The following is a 21,711-nucleotide window of genomic DNA, read 5'->3' as shown; positions in this document are numbered from 1 at the left end:
AACAAAGGCAAAAGTTAGTTTTTAAAAGTGACTTTAAAAATGATAGAGCCTTGCTCCTTGGTATATATCCCCCCAAAACAAAAACATTAATCTGAAAAGATACATGCACCCAATAGTCATAAGCAGCATTACTTACAATTACCAAGCTATCGAAGCAACCTAAGTGTCTATCAACAGATGAATGGATAAAGAAGATGTGAGATATATATATATATATATATATATATACTTATATATACACACACACACAATGGAATACCACTCAGCCTTTAAAAAGAACGGAATTTTGTCACTTGCAGCAACATGGATGGACTTGGGAGGGCATTATGCTAAGTAAAATAAGTCAGACAGAGAAAGACAAATATGTATGACATCACTTATATATGGAATCTAAAAAAATACAACAAACTAGTGAATATAACAAAAAAGAAGGAGACTAACAGATATACAGAACAAACTACCGGCTACCACTGGGGAGAGGGAAGGGAGGAGGGGTAATATAGAACTTGAGGTTTAAGAGGTACAAACTATTATGTACAGAATAAGCTACAAGGATATATTGTACAACACAAGTAATATAGCCAATATATTTTTTAACATCTTTATTGGAGTATAACTGTTTTACAATGGTGTGTTAATTTCTGCTTTATAACAAAGTGAATCAGCTATACATATACATATATCCCCATACCTCCTCCCTCTTGCATCTCCCTCCCACCCTCCCTATCCCACCCCTCTAGGTGGTCACAGAGCACTGAGCTGATCTCCCTGTGCTATGTGGCTGCTTCCCACTAGCTATCTAAATTACATTTGGTAGTGTATATATGTACATGCCACTCTCTCACTTCGTCCCAGCTTACCCTTCCCCCTCCCCGTGTCCTCAAGTCCATTCTCTACATCTGCGTCTTTATTCTTGTCCTGCTCCTAGGTTCTTCAGAACCTTTTTTTTTCATAGATTCCCTATATGTGTGTTAGCATATGGTATTTATTATTTGTTTTTTTCTTTCTGACTTACTACACCCTGTATGACAGACTCTATAGCCAATATTTTATAATAACTATAAATGGAGTATAACCTTGAAAAATTGTGAATCACTATACTGTGTACCTGTTACTTATATATTGCACATCAACTATACTTCAATAAAAAAATAAGATAAAATAATAACCAGCCCAGAGAAGTGATGTTCACTAATGTTATGGTAGGTATTTATAAACAAGTATAAATTATAAACTATTATAATTATTGCTATTTAGAGTTAATAAAGAAGCGTTTTTCTTTTTCTCTTATACTGAGATTATAGCAGCTAGATGAAAAAAGAAAAACAGTTCTTTAGTCTATGTACAGTCAAGAAACCAACAAGAGAATGTTGTGTGCTCTGTTTACCCAGATAAAAGGACACCCATGATCTGTAGTATACTCACCAAAACTCTGCCTTGCTGAAGCCTAGAGAAGGCCTTTGTTATGCCACTGGAGTAGAATAATTGGAGTTTGTGTTTTGCTCTATGCACACCTCAGTAGTTCCAAGAAGGCAGCCAAACCCTTAATATCTTAAAGGGCACAGAGTGGAAGCCGCTTGGATTCTACAGCTCTTCCTGACTCTTGTCAATGCCTACACTCACTGAAGAGGTATGTGCATGTGGCCTGGAAGCAAATGGGATAGCTGGAGTACCTTCTAGGGCAACAAAAGGGAAGAGGAAAAGTTTTCTCAGTATTGGAAAGAGGTCAGGATTTAGAAGGTCCAGCGAGATACAGAATCTGGTAAGACAAGGAGTGTCAGTGTGGTACATCTAGAGAAGTTGGATGCCTTGTCCCCAGTACTTTCAGAGGTTTCTGAACACCAAGTATGGACTAGAAGCAGTGGAAAAGCAAAGTCTAAAAGGACCAAGGTAGCTAGATAATGGCTTTCTCCATATTATCCAGTGAGATCCAAAGATCAATGACCAGAGCTATGATCTTCACTCCGCTCTGGCACCATTTAAGATACTGAACCTTTGCACAATGCTCGGGACAGGAAAGCACTAATAAATATTTAGTTTTAATTCCTGCCAGCCCAGAAGTGTGATGAGATTTTACTTAGATCTGCTGTTAATTTAAAGAAAATAAAGTTGTGCAATAGTTTTTACCAGAAAAACTTTTTTTAAATGATAGAGCCTTGGAAAGTTGATGAAAAAGAAATGTAAAAGGTACAAATTACCAATATTATGAAAGAAAATTACATGTAAAATAATTAAGATATCATAAACAACTTAATACCAATAAATCTGGAAATTTAGAAAAGCAAGACAACAATCTGGAAAAACACAACATATTAAAAACACATCTAAGTAGAAATAAAAATCTAAGTACATTTAATAAATAAATTTAATTTCTAATTGAACAACTTGCCACAAAGAAAACACCAGGTCTGGGTGGCATCACTGGCAAATTCTTCCAGTCATTTTTGAAAGACTATGCAAATTCATCCAGAGATAGAAAAGAAGGAAACCTATGCAAATTCATCCAGAGATAGAAAAGAAGGAAATTTTCCAAACAGACTTTACAGGGCCGAATAAACTTGATACTAAAGCTTGATATGAATATTACAGTAAAGAAAAGTTATAGATCAATTCCTCTCATAAACATAGATGTTGGACAATGAATATGGAACATGAATATAAAGTATTAAACCAAGTCTAACCACATAGAACAAAGGTGATACACATCATAACGCAGTTGAATTTATTCCAGGAATTCAGGATTGGTATAACATTCAAAAATAAACAAATCTCCTTACCATATGAACATCATAAAAAAGAAAAATTATATAATTATCTCATTAGATGTTGTGGCAGATAGAATAATGTTCCCCTCCCCTGAGGCTGTCCACACACAATCTTCAAAACCTGTGAATATGTTACTTTACATGGCAAGACAACTTTGCAGATGTGATTAGGTTAAGGACCTTGAGATGGGGTGATCAACCGGGAATACCAGGTGGGTCCATTCTAATAACATAAGTCCTTAAGAGTGAAGAACCTCTCCCCGCTGTGGTCAGAGAGATGAAATGTGAGAAAGATTGAACCCCTACCCCCACCTGCCTCCACCCATACTGGCTTTAAAGACTGAGGAAGGAGGCCAAAACATGCAGCAGCATCTGGAAGCTGGAAATAGCCCTCAGCTTACAACCAGCAATAAATAAATAAATAAATATATGGGGACCTTAGTTGTACAGCCACAAGGAACTGAATTCTGCCAATACCTGGAATGAGCAAGGAAACTGATTCTCCCCTACAACCTCTAGTAATGAAGGCAGGTCTGTGGACACTCTGATTTTAACCCTGAAAGACTCATGCCAGGCTTCTAACCTACAAAAGTGTAAAATAATAAATTTGTTTTGTTTTAAGCTACTAAATTTGTGGCAATTTGTTATGGCAGCAATAGAAAACTCATACAAAGATAAAAAAGCTTTTGATAGATTTCAGTGCCCATTCATAATTCTTAATATTATTTGCAAAATAATAATATAAATAGTCTTTATAATCCGATGATGGATGTCTACAAAAAAATACGTATATTTATATAAACATCATACTTAGTAGTAAAATATTGAAAGTATTCTCCCTGGGATAAGAAATGACACAAAGTTGTATAATAGCATGACTCATATCCAACAGTGTTCTGGAGGTCCTATCCAGTAACAAAGCTGAGCAAAAGAAGTAAAATTTATAAGGATTGCAAATAAAGAATAAAACAGATAAAATGATTGCGAACGCAAAATTCTAAAATAATCTAAGGGAAATTACTGGAATTAAAAATTGAAGTTTTTTTATATTATCCATTTCACTGGATGCAAGGTCATATAAAAATTAACTATATTTTTATATATCAGCAACAAAATATTAGAAAACAAAATTTTAAAAAATTATACCATTTACATGAGAAAAACATCAATGCCTATAAATTACCTCATGCAAGATATGCAATATCTCTTCACATAAAACTATACAAAATTATTGAAATGTATCAAATAAGACCTAGTTGAAGTTGTTGATTTTCCCTAAAGTGATCTATAAATTCAATGTAATATATAATTTAGTTTACTAATTCCAAATTATATATGAATATGTATAGGTTCAAGGGTAAAAAATACAATTTTAAAGAAGAACCATTTTGAGTGTATACTCTATGAATAACCAAAACTTAAAATAAAGCTATAGCAATTAAGATAGTGTGCTCTTGTCACAAGAATAGATAAACAGACCAACAGAATAAAACAGAGAATACAGGAATAGAATCACAGATATTAGATCCTTGAATTATGGTGAAAGTGATACTCAGATCATTTGAAAGGGAAAGTGTTTTCAATAAATGGTGCTTAGTGAATAGGAAATTCATGGTTTAAAAATTCATGGTTTAAAAATTCATGGTTTAAAATTCATGGTTTAAAATTCATGGTTTAATACCATCAACATTAATTTTAGGTATACTGTACATCTACATATAAAACCTAATCAAAAGACTTCTGGAAATTAACATGGAAAAATGCCTTACAACCTTATGTTGGGGACAGCCAGGCTGAAGAATGTCCTTCAGAATATGCTCTCTGACTACTACTAATAAATTAGAAATCAAAAAACTAAGATATCTAGGATACTAAACAACACAGTATTTTGAATTTAAATGACAATTATAATCACAGAAGAAATTAAGAAATTAGAAAATAATTTAAACCTAAAGATAATAAAAATGCAACATAAAAAATGGTGAGATGCAACTAAAGCAGTATTTAGAGAGGATTTCAATTTAATTGCTTATATTAGAAATAAATGTCCAGAGTGGCTAAGACTCCACACTCCCAATGCAAGGGGCATGGGTTTGATCCCTGGTTAGGGAACTAAGATCCCACATGCTGCATGGTGCAGCCAAAAAAAAAAAAAAAAAAAAAAATTACCAGATAGGCTAAGAAGCAAGAAAGTAGGACTTATAACCAAGAGAAATATCGCTCAAAAGTAAAGGAAAGCAGGGATAAGAGAGATGATGAAACTAGGAATGAATGGGTCTTAACAAGGCAAAAATGTTAATGTTCAAATATTTAAAGGAAAACATGAACACAGTGAAGAGAAAAATGGAAGAGTCAAAAATAATGTAATCTCTAGATGCATCAGAAATGTAAATTATCAGTAATGATATTAAATATAATGAATTTTTATAATGCAGATGTTGGCAAAATTAATTTTAAAAATTGTTTCAAATATATGCTGTCTATATGAGAAACATTTTATAGTCAGATATAAAAAGCCTGAAATATGAATATGTAAATAAAATCCTCTACAAACTTCTAACAATTCAAGTCCAAAAACACATAAAAAGGATTATACACTAGGATCATGTGATTAATCTCAGAAAATTCAAGATTGGTTCAACAAATAAAAATCAAACAATATAATAAACAATTTTAATATGATAAAGGAAAACAACCACATGATCATCTCAATTGATGCAGAAAAAGCATCTGGCAAAATCTAATACTCTTTCATGATAAAAATACTCAACAAACCAAGAACAGATGTGAACTTCCTGAACCTGATAAAGGATATCCATGAAAAACCCACAGCTTATATTACACTTACTAGTGAAAGACTGAAATATTTACTTCTAAAATCAGGAACATGAAAAGGATATATGCTTTCACTGATATTCAGCATTGTACTGAAGTTTCTAGTCAGGGAAATCAGAAATAAAAAATAACGGCAGGCATATTAAAAAGGAAGAAGCAAAACTATATCTATCTGCAGATGACATGGTTTTAATTATAGAAAATCATAGGAATTTAAAAAAAACTATCAGAGCTAATAAATGAGTTCAGCAAGTCTGCAGAAAACAAGATCCATTATATTTCTATAAATTATCAACAAACAATCCAAAAATGTAATTAAGAAAACAGTTCCATTTGTAATAATATCAAAAAGAATAAGATACTAAGAAATAAATTTAACAAAAGAAGTGTAAGGAGAAGCAAGAAGAACTACATTCCTGCAGCCTGTGGAACAAAAACCACATTCACAGAAAGATAGACAAGATGAAAAAGCAGAGGGCTATGTACCAGACGAAGGAACAAAATAAAACCCCAGAAAAACAACTAAATGAAGTGAGATAGGCAACCTTCCAGAAAAAGAATTAAGAATAATGAGAGTGAAGATGATCCAGGACCTTGGAAAATGAATGGAGGCAAAGATCGAGAAGATACAAGAAATGTTTAATAAAGACCTAGAAGAATTAAAGAACAAACAAACAGAGTCGAACAATACAATAACTTAAATGAAAACTACACTAGAAGGAATCAATAGCAGAATAACTGAGGCAGAAGAAAGGATAAGTGACCTGGAAGACAGAATGGTAGAATTCACTGCTGCGGAACAGAAGAAAAAAGAATGAAAAGAAATGAAGACAGAATAAGAGACCTCTGGGAAAACATTAAACGCAACAACATTCGCATTATAAGGGTCCCAGAAGGAGAAGAGAGAGAGAAAGGACCAGGGAAAATATTTGAAGAGATTATAGTCGAAAACTTCCCTAACATGGGAAAGGAAATAGCCACCCAACTCCAGGAAGCACAGCAAGGCCCATACAGGATAAACCCAAGGGGAAACATGCCGAGACACATAGTAATCAAATTAGGAAAAATTAAAGACAAGGAAAAATTATTGAAAGCAGCAAGGGAAAAATGACAAATAACATACAAGGGAACTCCCATAAGGTTAACAGCTGATTTCTCAGCCAAAACTCTACAAGCCGAAAGGGAGTGGCATGATATACTTAAAGTGATGAAAGGGAAGAACTTACAACCAAGATTACTCTACCCAGCAAGGATCTCATTCAGATTCGATGGAGAAATCAAAAGCTTTACAGACAAGCAAAAGCTAAGAGAATTCAGCACCACCAAACAAACTCTACAACAAATGCTAAAGGACCTTCTCTAAGTGGGAAACACAAGAGAAGAAAAGGATCTACAAAGAAAACCCCAAACAATTAAGAAAATGGTCATAGGAACATACATATCGATAATACCTTAAACGTGAATGGATTAAATGCTCCAACCAAAAGACACAGGCTTGCTGAATGGATACAACAACAAGACCCATATATATGCTGTCTACAAGAGACCCACTTCAGACCTAGGGACACATACAGACTGAAAGTGAGGGGATGGAAAAAGATATTCCATGCAAATGGAAATCAAAAGAAAGTTGGAGTAGCTATACTCATATCAGATAAAATAGACTTTAAAATAAAGAATGTTACAAGAGACAAGGAAGAACACTACATAATGATCAAGGGATCAATCCAAGAAGAAGATATAACAATTATAAATATATATGCACCCAACATCAGAGCACCTCAATACATAAGGCAACTGCTAACAGCTATAAAAGAGGAAATCGACAGTAACACAATAATAGTGGGGGACTTTAAAACCTCACTTACACCAATGGACTGATCATCCAAAATGAAAATAAATAAGGAAACAGAAGCTTTAAATGACACAATAGACCTGATAGATTTAATTGATATTTATAGCACATTCCATCCAAAAACAGCAGACTACACTTTCTTCTCTAGTGCGCATGGAACGTTCTTCAGGATAGATCACATCCTGGGTCACAAATCAAGCCTCAGTGAAATTAAGGAAACTGAAATCATATCAAGCATCTTTTCTGACAACAATACTATGAGATTAGAAATGAATTACAGGGAAAATAACATAAAAAACACAAACACATGGAAGCTAAACAATATGTTACTAAACAACCAAGAGATCACTGAAGAAATCAAAGAGGAAATCAAAAAATACCTAGAGACAGATGACAATGATAACACAATGATCCAAAACCTATGGGATGCAGCAAAAGCAGTTCTAAGAGGGAAGTTTATAGCTATACAAGCCCACCTCAAGAAAGAAGAAAAATCTCAAGTAAACAATCTAACCTTACACCTACAGGAACTAGAGAAAGAAGAACAAACAAAACCCAAAGTTAGCAGAAGGAAAGAAATCATAAAGATTAGAGCAGAAATAAATGAAATAGAAACAAAGAAAACAATAGCAAAGATCAAAAAACTAAAAGCTGGTTCTTTGAGAAGATAAACAAAATTGATAAACCACTAGCCAGACTCATCAAGAAAAAGAGGGAGAGGACTCAAATCAATAAAATTAGAAATGAAAAAGCAGAAGTTACAACAGACACTGAAGAAATACAAAGCATCCTAAGAGACTACTACAAGGAACTCTATTCCCATAAAATGGACCACCTGGAAGAAATGGACAAATTCTTAGAAAGGTATAACCTTCCAAGACTGAACCAGGAAGAAACAGAAAATATGAACAGACCAAACAAAAGTAATGAAATTGAAACTGTGATCAAAAAACGTCCAGCAAACAAAAGTCCAGGACCAGATGGCTTCACAGGTGATACTATCAAACATTTAGAGAAGAGCTAACACCTATCCTTCTCAAACTCTTCCAAAAAATTGCAGAGGAAGGAACACTCCCGAACTCATTCTATGAGGCCACCATCACCTTTATACCAAAACCAGACAAAGGTACTACAAAAAAAGAAAATTACAGACCAATATCACTGATGAATATAGATGCAAAAATCCTCAACAAAATACTAGCAAACAGAATCCAACAACACATTAAAAGGATCATACACCATGATCAAGTGGGTTTTATCCCAGGGATGCAAGGATTTTTCAATATATGCAAATCAATCAATGTGATACACCATATTAACAAATTGAAGAATAAAAACCATATGATCATCTCAATAGATGCAGAAAAACCTTTTGACGAAATTCAACACCCATTTATGATAAAAACTCTCCAAAAAGTGGGCATAGAGGGAAGCTACCTCTACGTAATAAAGGCCATATATGACAAACCCACAGCAAACATCATTCTCAATGGTGAAAAACTGAAAACATTTCCTCTAAGATCAGGAACGAGACAAGGATGTCCACCCTCACCACTATTATTCAACATAGTATTGGAAGTCCTAGCCATGGCAATCAGAGAAGAAAAAGAAATAAAAGAAATAATACAAATTGGAAAAGAAGAAGTAAAACTGTCACTGTTTGCAGATGACATGATACTATACATAGAGAATCCTAAAGATGCCACCAGAAAACTACTAGAGCTAATCAATGAATTTGGTAAAGTTGCAGGATACAAAATTAATGCACAGAAATCTCTTGCTTTCCTATACACTAATGATGAATAACCTGAAAGAGAAATTATGGAAACACTCCCATTTACCATTGCAACAAAAAGAATAAAATACCTAGGAATAAGCCTACCGTGGGAGAAAAAACCTGTATGCAGAAAACTATAAGACACTGATGAAAGAAATTAAAGATGATACAAACAGATGGAGAGATATACCATGTTCTTCGATTGGAAGAATCAACATTGTGAAAATGACTCTACTACCCAAAGCAATCTACAGATTCAATGCAATCCCTATCAAATTATCAATGGCATTTTTTACGGAACTAGGACAAATCATCTTAAAATTTGTATGGAGACACAAAAGACCCTGAATAGCCAAAGCAGTCATGAGGGGAAAAAACGGAGCTGGAGGAATCAGACTCCCTGACTTCAGACTATACTACAAAGCTTCAGTATTCAAGACAATATGGTACTGGCACAAAAACAGAAACATAGATCAATGGAACAAGATAGAAAGCCCAGAGATAAACCCACGCACCTATGGCCAACTAATCTGTGACAAAGGAGGCAAAGATATACAATGGAGAAAAGACAGTCTCTTCAATAAGTGGTGCTGGGAAAACTGGACAGCTACACGTAAAAGAATGAAATTAGAACACTACCTAACACCATACACAAAAATAAACTCAAAATGGATTAGATACCTAAATGTAAGACCGGACACTATAAAACTCTTAGAGGAAAACATAGGAAGCACACTCTTTGACATAAATCACAGCAAGATCTTTTTTGATCCACCTCCTAGAGTAATGGAAATAAAAACAAAAATAAACAAGTGGGAACTAATGAAACTTAAAAGCTTTTGCACAGCACAGGAAACCATAAACAAGATGAAAAGAGAACACTTAAAATGGGAGAAAATATTTACAAATGAGTCAATGGACAAAGGATTAATCTCCAAAAATATAAACAGCTCATGCAGCTCAATATCAAAAAACAAACAACCCCATCCAAAAATGGGCAGAAGACCTAAATAGACCTTTCTCCAAAGGAGATATACAGATGGCCAAGAAGCACATGAAAAGCTGCTCAGCATCACTAATTATTAGAGAAATACAAATCAAAACTACAGTGAGGTATCACCTCACACCAGTTAGAATGGGTTTCATCAGAAAATCTACAAACAACAAATGCTGCAGAGGGTGTGGAGAAAAGGGAACCCTCTTGCACTGTTGGTGGGAATGTAAATTGATACAGCCACTATGGAGAACAGTATGGAGGTTCCTTAAAAAACTAAAAATAGAATTGCCATATGATCCAGCAATCCCACTACTGGGCATATACCCAGAGAAAACCATAATTCAAAAAGACACATTCACCCCAATGTTCATTGTAGCACTATTTACAATAGCCAGGTAATGGAAGCAACCTAAATGCCCATTGACAGATGAATGGATAAAGAAAATGTGGTACATATATACAATGCAATATTACTCAGCCATAAAAGGGAACAAAATTGAGTCATTTATTGAGACGTGGATGAACCTAGAGACTGTCATAGAGAGTGAGGTACGTCAGAAAGAGAAAAACAAATATCGTATATTAACGCATGTATGTGGAACCTAGAAAAATGGTACAGATGAACCGGTTTGAAGGGCAGAAGTTGAGACACAGATGTAGAGAACAAACATATGGACACCAAGGGAAGAAAACCATGGTGGGGTGGGGATGGTGGTGTGCTGAATTGGGCTATTTGGATTGACATGTACACACTGATGTGTATAAAAGTGATGACTAATAAGAATCTGCAGTATAAGAAAACAAACAAAAAAACAACTAATACTAAACTTTCTTTGGGTTATTTGTATGGAAATATATTAATATAAATGTTTCAGACATTACATGAAATTTCTAAAAATCTTATATGTTCTGGTACAATGTTATAAGTCATAATTCTAGTTATTACTTTAAAATGTATATCTCAGAAATAACTAAATTTCCTTTTCAATTGCATTATTATGAACTTTCATCAAATCTTTAACCGTGGTCATTTTTAAGTCTTTTGTCATTTACAGACAGTTCTAGGTGTACTCTGATGCTTTTGCAAAAATGTTCCTGTAAAAGGGTTTCATCTTCAAGGAATTCATGGAGAAGACTCTGACAAGTACAGGTTTCTGGTAACAGACTATACTGCTGAACAGAATGAATAAGCATTTTCAGAACTCTAATGGAAAACTGATGAATTCATAAAAGTGCTAACAAAAGATCAAGATAAAAAAATTAATTACATGGGACTGAGTGAACTGATGAGGATGATTATAATTTTTGTGACTTTCTGTTTGAATTAAAAAAAAAATCCCGCAAGGACTCAGAGGCAAAAAATATACAAATTAATTTTCACTGCAAAGTAAAGGAGCTGTTACAGTGGAGGATTACTGGACTGAATGTCAGTGTTATAACATAGTATAAGTGTGTTTCGTGTTTGGTAATTGCAATCATTGTTGCTTTTGTTGTGGTCATCCATTTACAATGCTTGGTGTCAGTTTATTTATCTCCTGTAAAAATAAAATAAGTGTGTGTGTGAAAGAAAAATAAAAAAAAGGCTACCCACCCTGCACTGAATTGTCTTGGCAAAAAACACAAAAAGAAGTGTAACACTAAAAATAATACAGAAAAATTAATAAAAACCTAAATAAATGTAAACACATCCTGGGTTCATGGACTGGAAGACAATATTGTAATAACAGCAACATTCCCAACCTAATCTATAGATTTAACGTAATCCTTATCATTGAGACTCATATTCCCCAATTTCAAAAGCTATTACAAAGTGTAGTGTTTGCATAAGGATGGACATATAGATCAATGGAACAGAAGTGAGATTCCAGAAATAAACCCTCATGTTTTTGGTCAATTGATTTTCAAAGGATATGCCAAAAACAATTCAATGGCAAAGACATGGTTTTCAAGGAATGGTACTGGGACATCTGGTCGGAACTGTACCACACACCATGTAAAAAATTAACTCAAAATGAAGCAAACACCTAAATGTGTCTGGCTGCTTTAACTTAGCAAAATGTCCTTGAGGTTTATCTTGATTGTTGCGTGTATCACTATTCTGTCCCATTAATTCTGTAGTAGCATTCTAGTGGGGAACTATATCACAATTTGTCTATGCATTCACTAGTTTAGGAACATATGGATGGTTTCCAATTTTCAGCTATTATGAATTATGCTGCTATGAACATGAAGATAAACATCCTTGTGTGGACACGTTTTCATTTTTCTTGGGGAGATAGGTGAGAGTGGAATACCGAGGTTATATATAAGTACACATTAAATTTTTTAAAAGCAGACAAACTCTTTTCCAAAGCGGGTACACAATTTTATACTTTTACCAGCACTGTATGAGAGTTCAGTTTCTTCACATCCACACCAACACTTCATATTTCCAGTCTTTGTGATTATATCCTTTCCAGTGTGTATGTACTGGTACTTCATGTTTTGAATTTGCATTTTCCTAATGGTTAATTATATTAAGCATCTTTTTATGTCTTAGTAGCCATTACCATATATTTTGTGGTAAAGTAACTATTCAAATTTTTAGTCTTTAGTGGGAGTAAGATAGGCTCTTTATCTTCTTATTATTGAGTTCTTTATCTTCTTATTATTGAGTTCTGAAGAGTTCTTTATAACTTTTATACACAAGAACATTTACAGGATACATAATTATTGTTTTGTAAACTTCAGAGTTTCCCAGGCAAAATATGAAATTGGCCCTTGTATATGGAGGGAGAGACTAAAAAAAGAGGCACACTACTCCAGATTGTTAGGTTTCAGGATTAATAAGTAAGGGAACTTACCTGCAAGACTTGTCTTGGGCACCTGACTGACAGAATCTTAAAAGTTTATATAGAGGCCTTAACTGGGTTCAGTCACATATACCAACCAGATGGTCTCAACAACACATTGCTCTCTCAAGGCTTCATGCTTGAAAATGGGTCCCATGGTGCAAACGGTGGGCAGAAAGTACATCCCAAGGATAGGGGTGGGGGTGAGGAGCCTCTGATTGCCTGGGTCCAGCTCAATGGGCAATTGGCCATCAGGCCCTCTTGATGATCACCTCCAACAACAATTTAGAAGTATTTCCTCCCAGTCCTCAGCTTGTTTTTTTTTTTTTTTTTTCTTAATGGAGTCTTTTCAAGAGCAAAAGCTTTTAATTTTGGTTACATCATTTTTTTTCATTTAGTATCACAGTTTTGGTGACCTACCTAAGAATTCTTTGCCTAATCTGAAGTCACAAATATCTTTCTCTTGTTTTATTCTAGTTTCGTAATTTTATCTCTCATATTTACATCTCTGATCCATTTTGAGTCAACTTCTGATATACTTTTTTAGGGTCACATAGAATATTAACCAAGATAGACTCTATGCTTGGCCATAAAACAAGCTTCAAAACATTTAAGAGAATTAAAATCATACAAGGTATGTTTTCTACCACAATGGAATTAAATTAGAAATTGATTATCAATTAGTAACTTTCAAATCCATTTCTATATGCAAATTAGACAGTCACACTGTATTTTGAACTAAATGATAATGAAAACATAACATGTCAAAATTTGTGGAATGCAGGTAATGCTGTGTATAGAGAGAAGTTTATAGTTTTAATGCTTATTTTTGGAGACAAGAAAGCCTAGACTCATTGATATAAACTTCTATCCTAGGAAGCTAACAAAAAGTAGCAAATTAAATACAATGAAAAAAGAACTAAGAAAATTATCAAGATAAGTGCAGAAATAAATGAAACGGAAGAGAAAACTGATTGAGAAAAGCAATGAAACTAAAAGATAGTTCCCTGAAAATCATTAAAATTTATAAGGCTCTATGTAGACTTATAAAGATAAAAAATAGAAGACATGTTATCAATAACAAGAATAAAAGCAGGGGCATCACTAAATGATACAAAATGATCCTAAAGATAAAAAAGGATAATAAATAACTCTAAGAAAATTTGACAATAATTTACATAAAATGAGAAAATTCTTCAAAGGACACAAATTATCCCTGAATCAAGAAGAAACAGGAGGGGTTTCCCTGGTGGTGCAGTGGTTAAGAATCTGCCTGCCAATGCAGGGGACATGGGTTCGAGCCTGATCCAGGAAGATCTCACATGCCACAGAGCAACGAAGCCCTTGTACTACAACTACTGAGCTTGTGCTCTAGAGCCCATGAGCCACAACTACTGAGCCCACGTGTCACAACTACTGAAGCCGGCGCACCTAGAGCCCATGCTCCACAACAAGAGAAGCCACTGAAATAAGAAGCCTGTGCACTGCAACGAAGAATAGCCCCCGCTCGCCACAGCTAGAGAAAGCCCGCGTGCAGCAACGAAGACCCAATGCAGCCAAAAATAAATAAATAAATATATATATTTTAAAAAAAAAAGAACAGGAAAGTTGAATAGTACTATATCTATTAAGAAAATTGAATTTGCTATAAAAAACTTTCCCACAAAGAAAACTTCAGACTCATATCACTTCAGTGGTAAATTTTATCAAACATTTAAGGAAGAAATAACACTAATTATATATATATGTATTTTTTCCAAATATATATGAGAAAAGAAAAAAATACCTCACCAATTATTTTAGAAGTCCAGCAATACCTGATTAAAATAAGCAAAGATTTTACAAAAAAGAAAGCTACTGACAAATATCCCTCTTGAACACAGATGCAAAATTTCTGTGAGATATATTTGCAAAACTATTCTAACATATATATAACATATATGTATATAATGACAAATCAAGATTTATGACAGGATTCTACATTGGTTTAGCATACAAAAATTTATGTAATTCATCACACCTTTAGAATAATGGATAATAATGGAAAAAAATAATATTTTTATTTCAATAGACATAAAACATTTAACAATATTCAAATACAAATTTATGATAAAAACTCTCAGCAAAGTAGTAATAGAAGGGAACTTCCTCAATCTTATAAAAGGCAAGTAAAAAAATTTATAGCTAACATGATAGGCAAAGTTTAAAATGTGAATTATCCCTCTAAGATCAGAAAAAAATGCAAAGACATGCTCTCTAATCAGTTCTGTTTAACACTGTACTGGAGGAGCTAGACATTGCAGCAAGAAAAGAAGAAAAAAAATAGGCATACAGTTTAGAAAAAAAGTTCTTTGTAGACATCATCATGTACATACAAAACCCTACTAAATGTGCCAAACAGCTTCTTGAACTTACAAGCGAGTCTAGAAAATTCATAGAATGCAAGATTCCTCTAAAAAATTAAGTGTATTTCTATGTACAAACAATGTATACTTAGAAATTAAAATTTTTAAAAAGTACCATTTACAATAGCTTTAGGAAACATGAGTAATTTAGAGATAATTTTAAAGACATATATGTGAAACTTGTCCACAAACACAACAAAACATTGCAGATAAATATTCAATAACACAGCTTAACAAATTTGGAAGAGTAGACACTGTAAGAATTATGCTATCAGACTACAATGGAATTAAACTAGAAATTTATAACAGATCACTCCAAAAATATTTGGAAAGTTTCCAAATATTTGTAGATTAAACAACACACCAAAATAACTCATGGCTCAAAGAAAAGCCTTGGGAGAAATTTAAAAATAGTTTGAAATAAATGAAAATGAAAATACAACCCATCAAAATTTGTGGGAAACAGTCAAAGCACTGCTTAGAGGAAAATTTATAGCATTAAATGCATAAATTAATAATAAAATTATTACTAATCATAAAAACCAGTGCAGAAATCAATGAAAACAGGAAAATAATTGAGAAAATCAACAAAATCAAAAGTTGGTTTTTGAAAAATTCGATAAAATTGATAAACCCCTAGCCATACAATCAAGAAAAAGAGAGAAGATATAAATTATAAATTATTATAATTATTATAAGAAATGAAAGAGTGCCATCACTACTGATCCCACAGACATTAGAAGGAAATAAAGGAATATTACTAACAACGCTATGCTCACATATTAATAACAAAGATGAAATGGACCAATTCTTCGAAAGACACAATCTACCAAAACCCACACAAAGGGGGCTTCCCTGGTGGCACAGTGGTTGAGAGTCTGCCTGCCAATGCAGGGGACACGGGTTTGTGCCCCGGTCTGGGAAGATCACACCTGCCGCGGAGCGGCTGGGCCCGTGAGCCATGGCCGCTGAGCCATGGCCAATGGGCCTGCGCGTCCGGAGCCTGTGCTCCGCAACAGGAGAGGCCACAACGGTGAGAGGCCTGCGTGCCGCAAAAAAAAAAAAAAAAAACCATACAAAGAGAAACAATCTGAATAGGCTTAAATCTATTAAATACATTGAATAAATAATAATCTTCCAAAACATACAGCAACAGGCTTAAAAGGTTTCACTGGTGAATTCTATCAAATATTTAAACAAATGACACCATTTTTATTCAATCTGTTCCACAAAGTAGAAGCAGAGGGAGCACTTCCTAACTCATTCTATAAGGTCAGCATAACTTTAAATATCAAAAACAGACAAAGAAGTTACAAGAACTGGAGAACTACAGCTAATATCTTTCATGAACATAGATGCAAAACTCTTCAACAAAATATTAGCAAATTAAATCCACAATGTATAAAAATAATTACAAACCATGACCAAGTAGAATTTATTCCAGGTATGCAATACTGTTTTAACACTAAAAGATCAATCGATTTTACCTCTCACATCAAGAGGATAAAAAAGAAAGGTCATATGATCTTATCAATAGTTGCAGGAAAATCATTTGATAAAATCAAACTCCCATTCATGAGAAAACCTCTCAGCAAACTAAGAATAGAGGGGAACTTCCTCAACTTTATAATAAACATGTACAGTCTACAGCTAACATCATATTTAATGGTGAGAAATTAGATGCTTTCCCCCTAAGACTGGGAACAAAGTAAAATTGTCCCCTCTCATCTCTCCTGTTCAACATCATACTGAAAGCCTAGTTAATGCAATAAGACAATAAAAGCAAATAAAAGGTATACAGATTGGGACAGCAGAAATAAAACTTTGTTTGCAGGTGTAAAACTCTTTGATTGTATATGTAGAAAATTCCAAAGGATGGACTAAAAAAATTTGCCTGGAACTAATAAGAGTTTATAACTAGGTTGCAGGATACATGGTTAATATACAAAAGTCAATTTCTTTCTTATATTCGGCAATGAGCAATTTACATTTGAAATTAAAAACGTAGTATCATTCACATTAGTACCAAGAAAATAAAATACTTGGGTATAAATCTAGCAAATTATGTGTAAGATCTGTATAAGAAAAACTAAAAAATCTCTCATTAAGGTAATCAAAGAAGATATAAATAAATGAGTAGGAAGATTCAATATTGTCAAGATATCAGTTCTTACCAACTTGATCTATAGATTCAATGCAATCACAAGCAAAATCCTAGCAAGTTACTTTGTGCATATGGACAAAGTTATCCAAAAGTTTATATGAAAAGGAAAGAGACCCAGAACAGCCAATATAAGTTTGAAGAACAAAGTTGGAGGACTGATACTACCTGATATCAAGGCTTATTATAAAGCTACAGTAATCAAGACAGGATAGTATTGGCGAAGGAGGAAATAGACCAATGCAACACGACAGAGAGCCCAAAAATAGACTCACACAAATATATTCAACTGATCTTTGATGAAGAAGTAAAGGCAAATCAATGGAGAAAATATAATCTTTTCAACAAAGGTTGCTAGAACAACTGGACATCCACATGCAAAAAATGAATCTAGACACAGACCTTGCACCCCTTACAATAATTAACTCAAAATGAATCATAGACCTTGCTATAAGCTGAATATTTGTATCCCCCCCAAAATTCATACATTGAAACCTAATGCCCGATGTGATGGTACTGGGAGGTGGGGTTTGGGGAGGTCCTTAGGTCATGAGGGTGGAGTCCTCATGAATGGGATTGGTGCTTTTATAAAAGAGGCCCTAGAAAGCTCCCTTGCCCCTTTCACCATGTGAGGACACCAAAGAAGTTTCTGTTCATGAGGCTATGGGCCCCCACCAGACACTGAATCTGTTGGCACCATGCTCTTGGACTTCCCAGCCTCCAGAACTGAGAAATAAGTGTTGTTTATAAGCCACCCAGTTTATGGTATTTTTATTATAGTGGACTGAATGGACTAAGAGCTAAATGTAAAACACAAAGTTCTTAAACTCTGTAAGATAATGTCGGAGAAAATCCTAGAAATCTTGAGTTTGACAATGAGTTTTTAAATATGACACTAAAAGCATGATTCATGAAAAAAAATTGATAAGTTGGCCTTCATTAAAATTAAAAAGTTTTGCTCTGTGAAAGACACATGTTCCCCTGCTAACCGAAAGTACAACGTTTCTGTAAGACATTTGGTAAGCTGAACGGCATAAAGTGAAGAAGAAATTACCTTAGGACACGGCTTGCTAATGGATGTACAGATGCTCATAGACACAGTTCAAAGCTACGGGGGCTTGATGGGGTTGGGTGGTGTCACTCTCACTGCTCAGGTGTGTCTGCCTCTATAACGGCTGGCTGCAAAACAAACATTGAATGCTATTTTCGCTTTTTTTTGGTCTTTTTTTTTTGTAAAAGCAAAAATCCTTTTTGATTTCTTTCAGTTAGTGAAAACACGTCTTTTGTAAAAGAGAAGTGGCATAAAGCGAACTTTTAGAAAGCAGGGGATCCCTGTAATGGGAACTCTGTACTTTCTGTTCAATTTTGGGTTTTCTTTTTGTTTTTTGGTGATTTTTTTTGCGGTACGCGGGCCTCTCACTGTTGTGGCCTCTCCCGTTGGGGAGCACGGGCTCTGGACGCGCAGGCTCAGCAGCCATGGCTCACGGGCCCAGCCGCTCTGTGGCATGTGGGATCTTCCCGGACCGGGGCACGAACCCGTCTCCCCTGCATCAGCAGGCGGACTCTCAACCACTGTGCCACCAGGGAAGCCCCAATTTTTTTTTTTTGATGTAAAACTGCTCTGAGAAATAAAACCTGTTAATAATAATTTAAAAAAAAACCTCAAGAAGACTTAAATAAATCAAGATATATACCATGTTCATGGATTAGAAGACAATATTATTAAGATGGCAATTCTGCCAAAATTGACCTATAAGTTCACCACAATTCCAATTAAAAACAGTATTATTTTAATGGAAATTGACAAGGCCCCAAAACTTATGTAAAAATGCAAAGTACTAGATGATTCAAAAGAATTTTGAAAAAGAAGAGTAAAACTGTAGGACCTGACAATACCCGACTTCAAGACTAACAGTAAAACTAAAGTAATCAAAGAAATATTTTGGTTTGCAGACAATGAGGTTGGGCAGGATTGTGTTCAATGCTGGAACACAATATCTTTTTACTTTAAACTCAAAGTTGATGCAGACCCAGGGGAGTTCTACCTGAAATGAAGGAAGGCAGAAAGAGTAACAACACCTTAGAACTTTATTGTTGTGTCAAATAGCACGGAACTAATAGGAACTGAGAAATACTCAATAATAGGACTATACAGGATTGAAGATATACTCTCAATGAGCATCTGTAGCTGTGTGCCAGGTCAAGAATGTCAACTGCTAACACTCTAGCAGGATTCTTACTCCTTCTTTCCAACCATATCATTTCATAGTCCCCTAAGACCTCCTTCTTCTCAATCGGGTCACTTTCGGAGGAGGAGCCCTAAATCCTCCAACCTCTCTGTTACTTGGTATGCCCTGATACTTCCAATCTCACTTCGAGCACTGGGATGTGGGGTGAAACTGGACAGAGGGAAAAAATACTCAGAGCGTGGGGTATGATTTTGGAGACCAGGGTTTCAGACTTTGTTCTGTTATGGTCTCTAATCTTTACAAGTGTCCCATCATTAGGTCTCTTTTTCAATCTGAAAATTGAGGGAAGTGGACCAAATGTCTGAGAAATGAACTCTAATGTTCTATGGTTTTATAATTCTATGGATAATTTAAGTGACAAAACCAAATTATAGCTACTGTTGAAACTGCACAGACCATACCCCATTATCTTGGTAACCTTAAAAACACCTTGTTGTACTCCATATAGAAGCTTGAAACAATTCTAAGTTGCATCTTACCTCTCTCACTTACAATGAAGTGATGTTCTATGATTATGAAGATTCCATGGTAAACAATCAACTGTTTTCTCAGTTGGAAACATCTCTTTCAAAAGTATTTAACAGGTAATTCTTTTAAATGGTGACATTTCAAGGTCAATGTTTTCTGTGCTTCATATTCTTCACAGACTCTTCTTATTATCTAATTATATCTTCATATTAAATATGCCATAGGAGTAGGGATGACATATTTTAATCCTCATTTGACACAGTCATACATGAGATTTAGATGAAATGAATTGACTCTGGATCATACACCTGGGTCTCTAGAATGTAATATCCAAAAAGGCAGAGATTTTTTTGGGGGGGGAGGGGCGTTCTGTTTTATTCACTGATGTTTCCATAGTGCCTAGAACAGTGCCTGACACAGCAGATTTAATACACATTTGTTGAACGAATAAATGAATGAACAAATCTGATTAGTGACGGAAGAGGTCTAGTAATTCTCTAAACCCTCAACCATTGTTCCTTTAGTATTGACAAGCATTGTTCTCTGTCCTCATGCTCTCCCCAATTTTCCTATCTTTTCTGGAAGCAGCTGTCCGGAGGTTTGTGGAGGAAAGGCCAGTGAGCCCTCGCCACTGAGGGGTAACCGGAACCCCAGCCTCACAGTGATGGAGCAGGGAAAGGAGGGGCGTCTATGGGGCACTCCTCCTTGAGATACTAAAGCTGACGCTCCCCTGAGTTTACCAAGGACGTCGGAAAAGAAGGTTCGCTTGGGTCTCTCTGTCCCGAGGATGCTGGTCTCACACAGCTTCTGGTGGCGGAGGTGGGCGGTGAGAGTGGAGGGATTCTCTAAAGAGGGCCCATGGTCCCAGGCCCAAAGTGGCCCGGGTTTGGCCGGCGCGCTGAGGCTGTCACTCTCGCGGTTCCCGCCTGGCGGCTGGCTGGCAGCGGCGAAAGGCGGGACGGTCGCGCTCCCCCCCGGGACGCTGCGGCTGTGCCCGGCCCAGCCCCGCCCCCGCCGCCGACCCGGCCGCCGATCGGGCGGGGCTTGTGGGGGGTGGGAGGCGGGGCCTGAAGAGGGCGGGGTGGCCGCGCGGGGAGCCGGCGGCCAGGGCGACGCTCAGACTGGGCCGGGCGCTCCGGCTGCGCGGGCTCTCGGGCGCCGCGGCGACAGCATCCTCCTCTTCCTCCTCTCTTTCTTTTCTTCCCCTCCGCTTCTTTCTTTTCTTTATCCTTCTTCCCCTGCCCCGTCCCCCCCTCTGCTCCTTCTCCGGAGGACGTTAGGTCCTCAGGTCCCTGAACGGTGGCAGCGACGACCGCGGGTGCATCCAGTTTCTGCGCCCAGGTAAGAGAGCCGTCCCCACCTCTGTAT

General features: G+C 35.7%; 1 protein-coding gene across 2 annotated transcripts in view; it reads left to right on the top strand.

Annotated features, from left to right (window-relative positions):
• Window positions 1-21,455: 21,455 nt before the first annotated feature.
• The window catches only part of MAP2 (microtubule associated protein 2), a 277,955-nt gene continuing 277,699 nt past the window's right edge, over window positions 21,456-21,711 (top strand). For both annotated transcript variants that reach the window (XM_060301896.2, XM_060301895.2), the window contains exon 1: window positions 21,456-21,684. The gene's annotated coding sequence lies outside the window, so the exon portion shown is untranslated. The remainder of the gene's footprint in view (window positions 21,685-21,711) is intronic.

This window comes from Globicephala melas, chromosome 7, assembly GCF_963455315.2.
Source record: "Globicephala melas chromosome 7, mGloMel1.2, whole genome shotgun sequence".
Taxonomy (NCBI): Eukaryota; Metazoa; Chordata; class Mammalia; order Artiodactyla; family Delphinidae; genus Globicephala; species Globicephala melas.
This window is presented reverse-complemented; position numbering and strand designations above follow the sequence as displayed.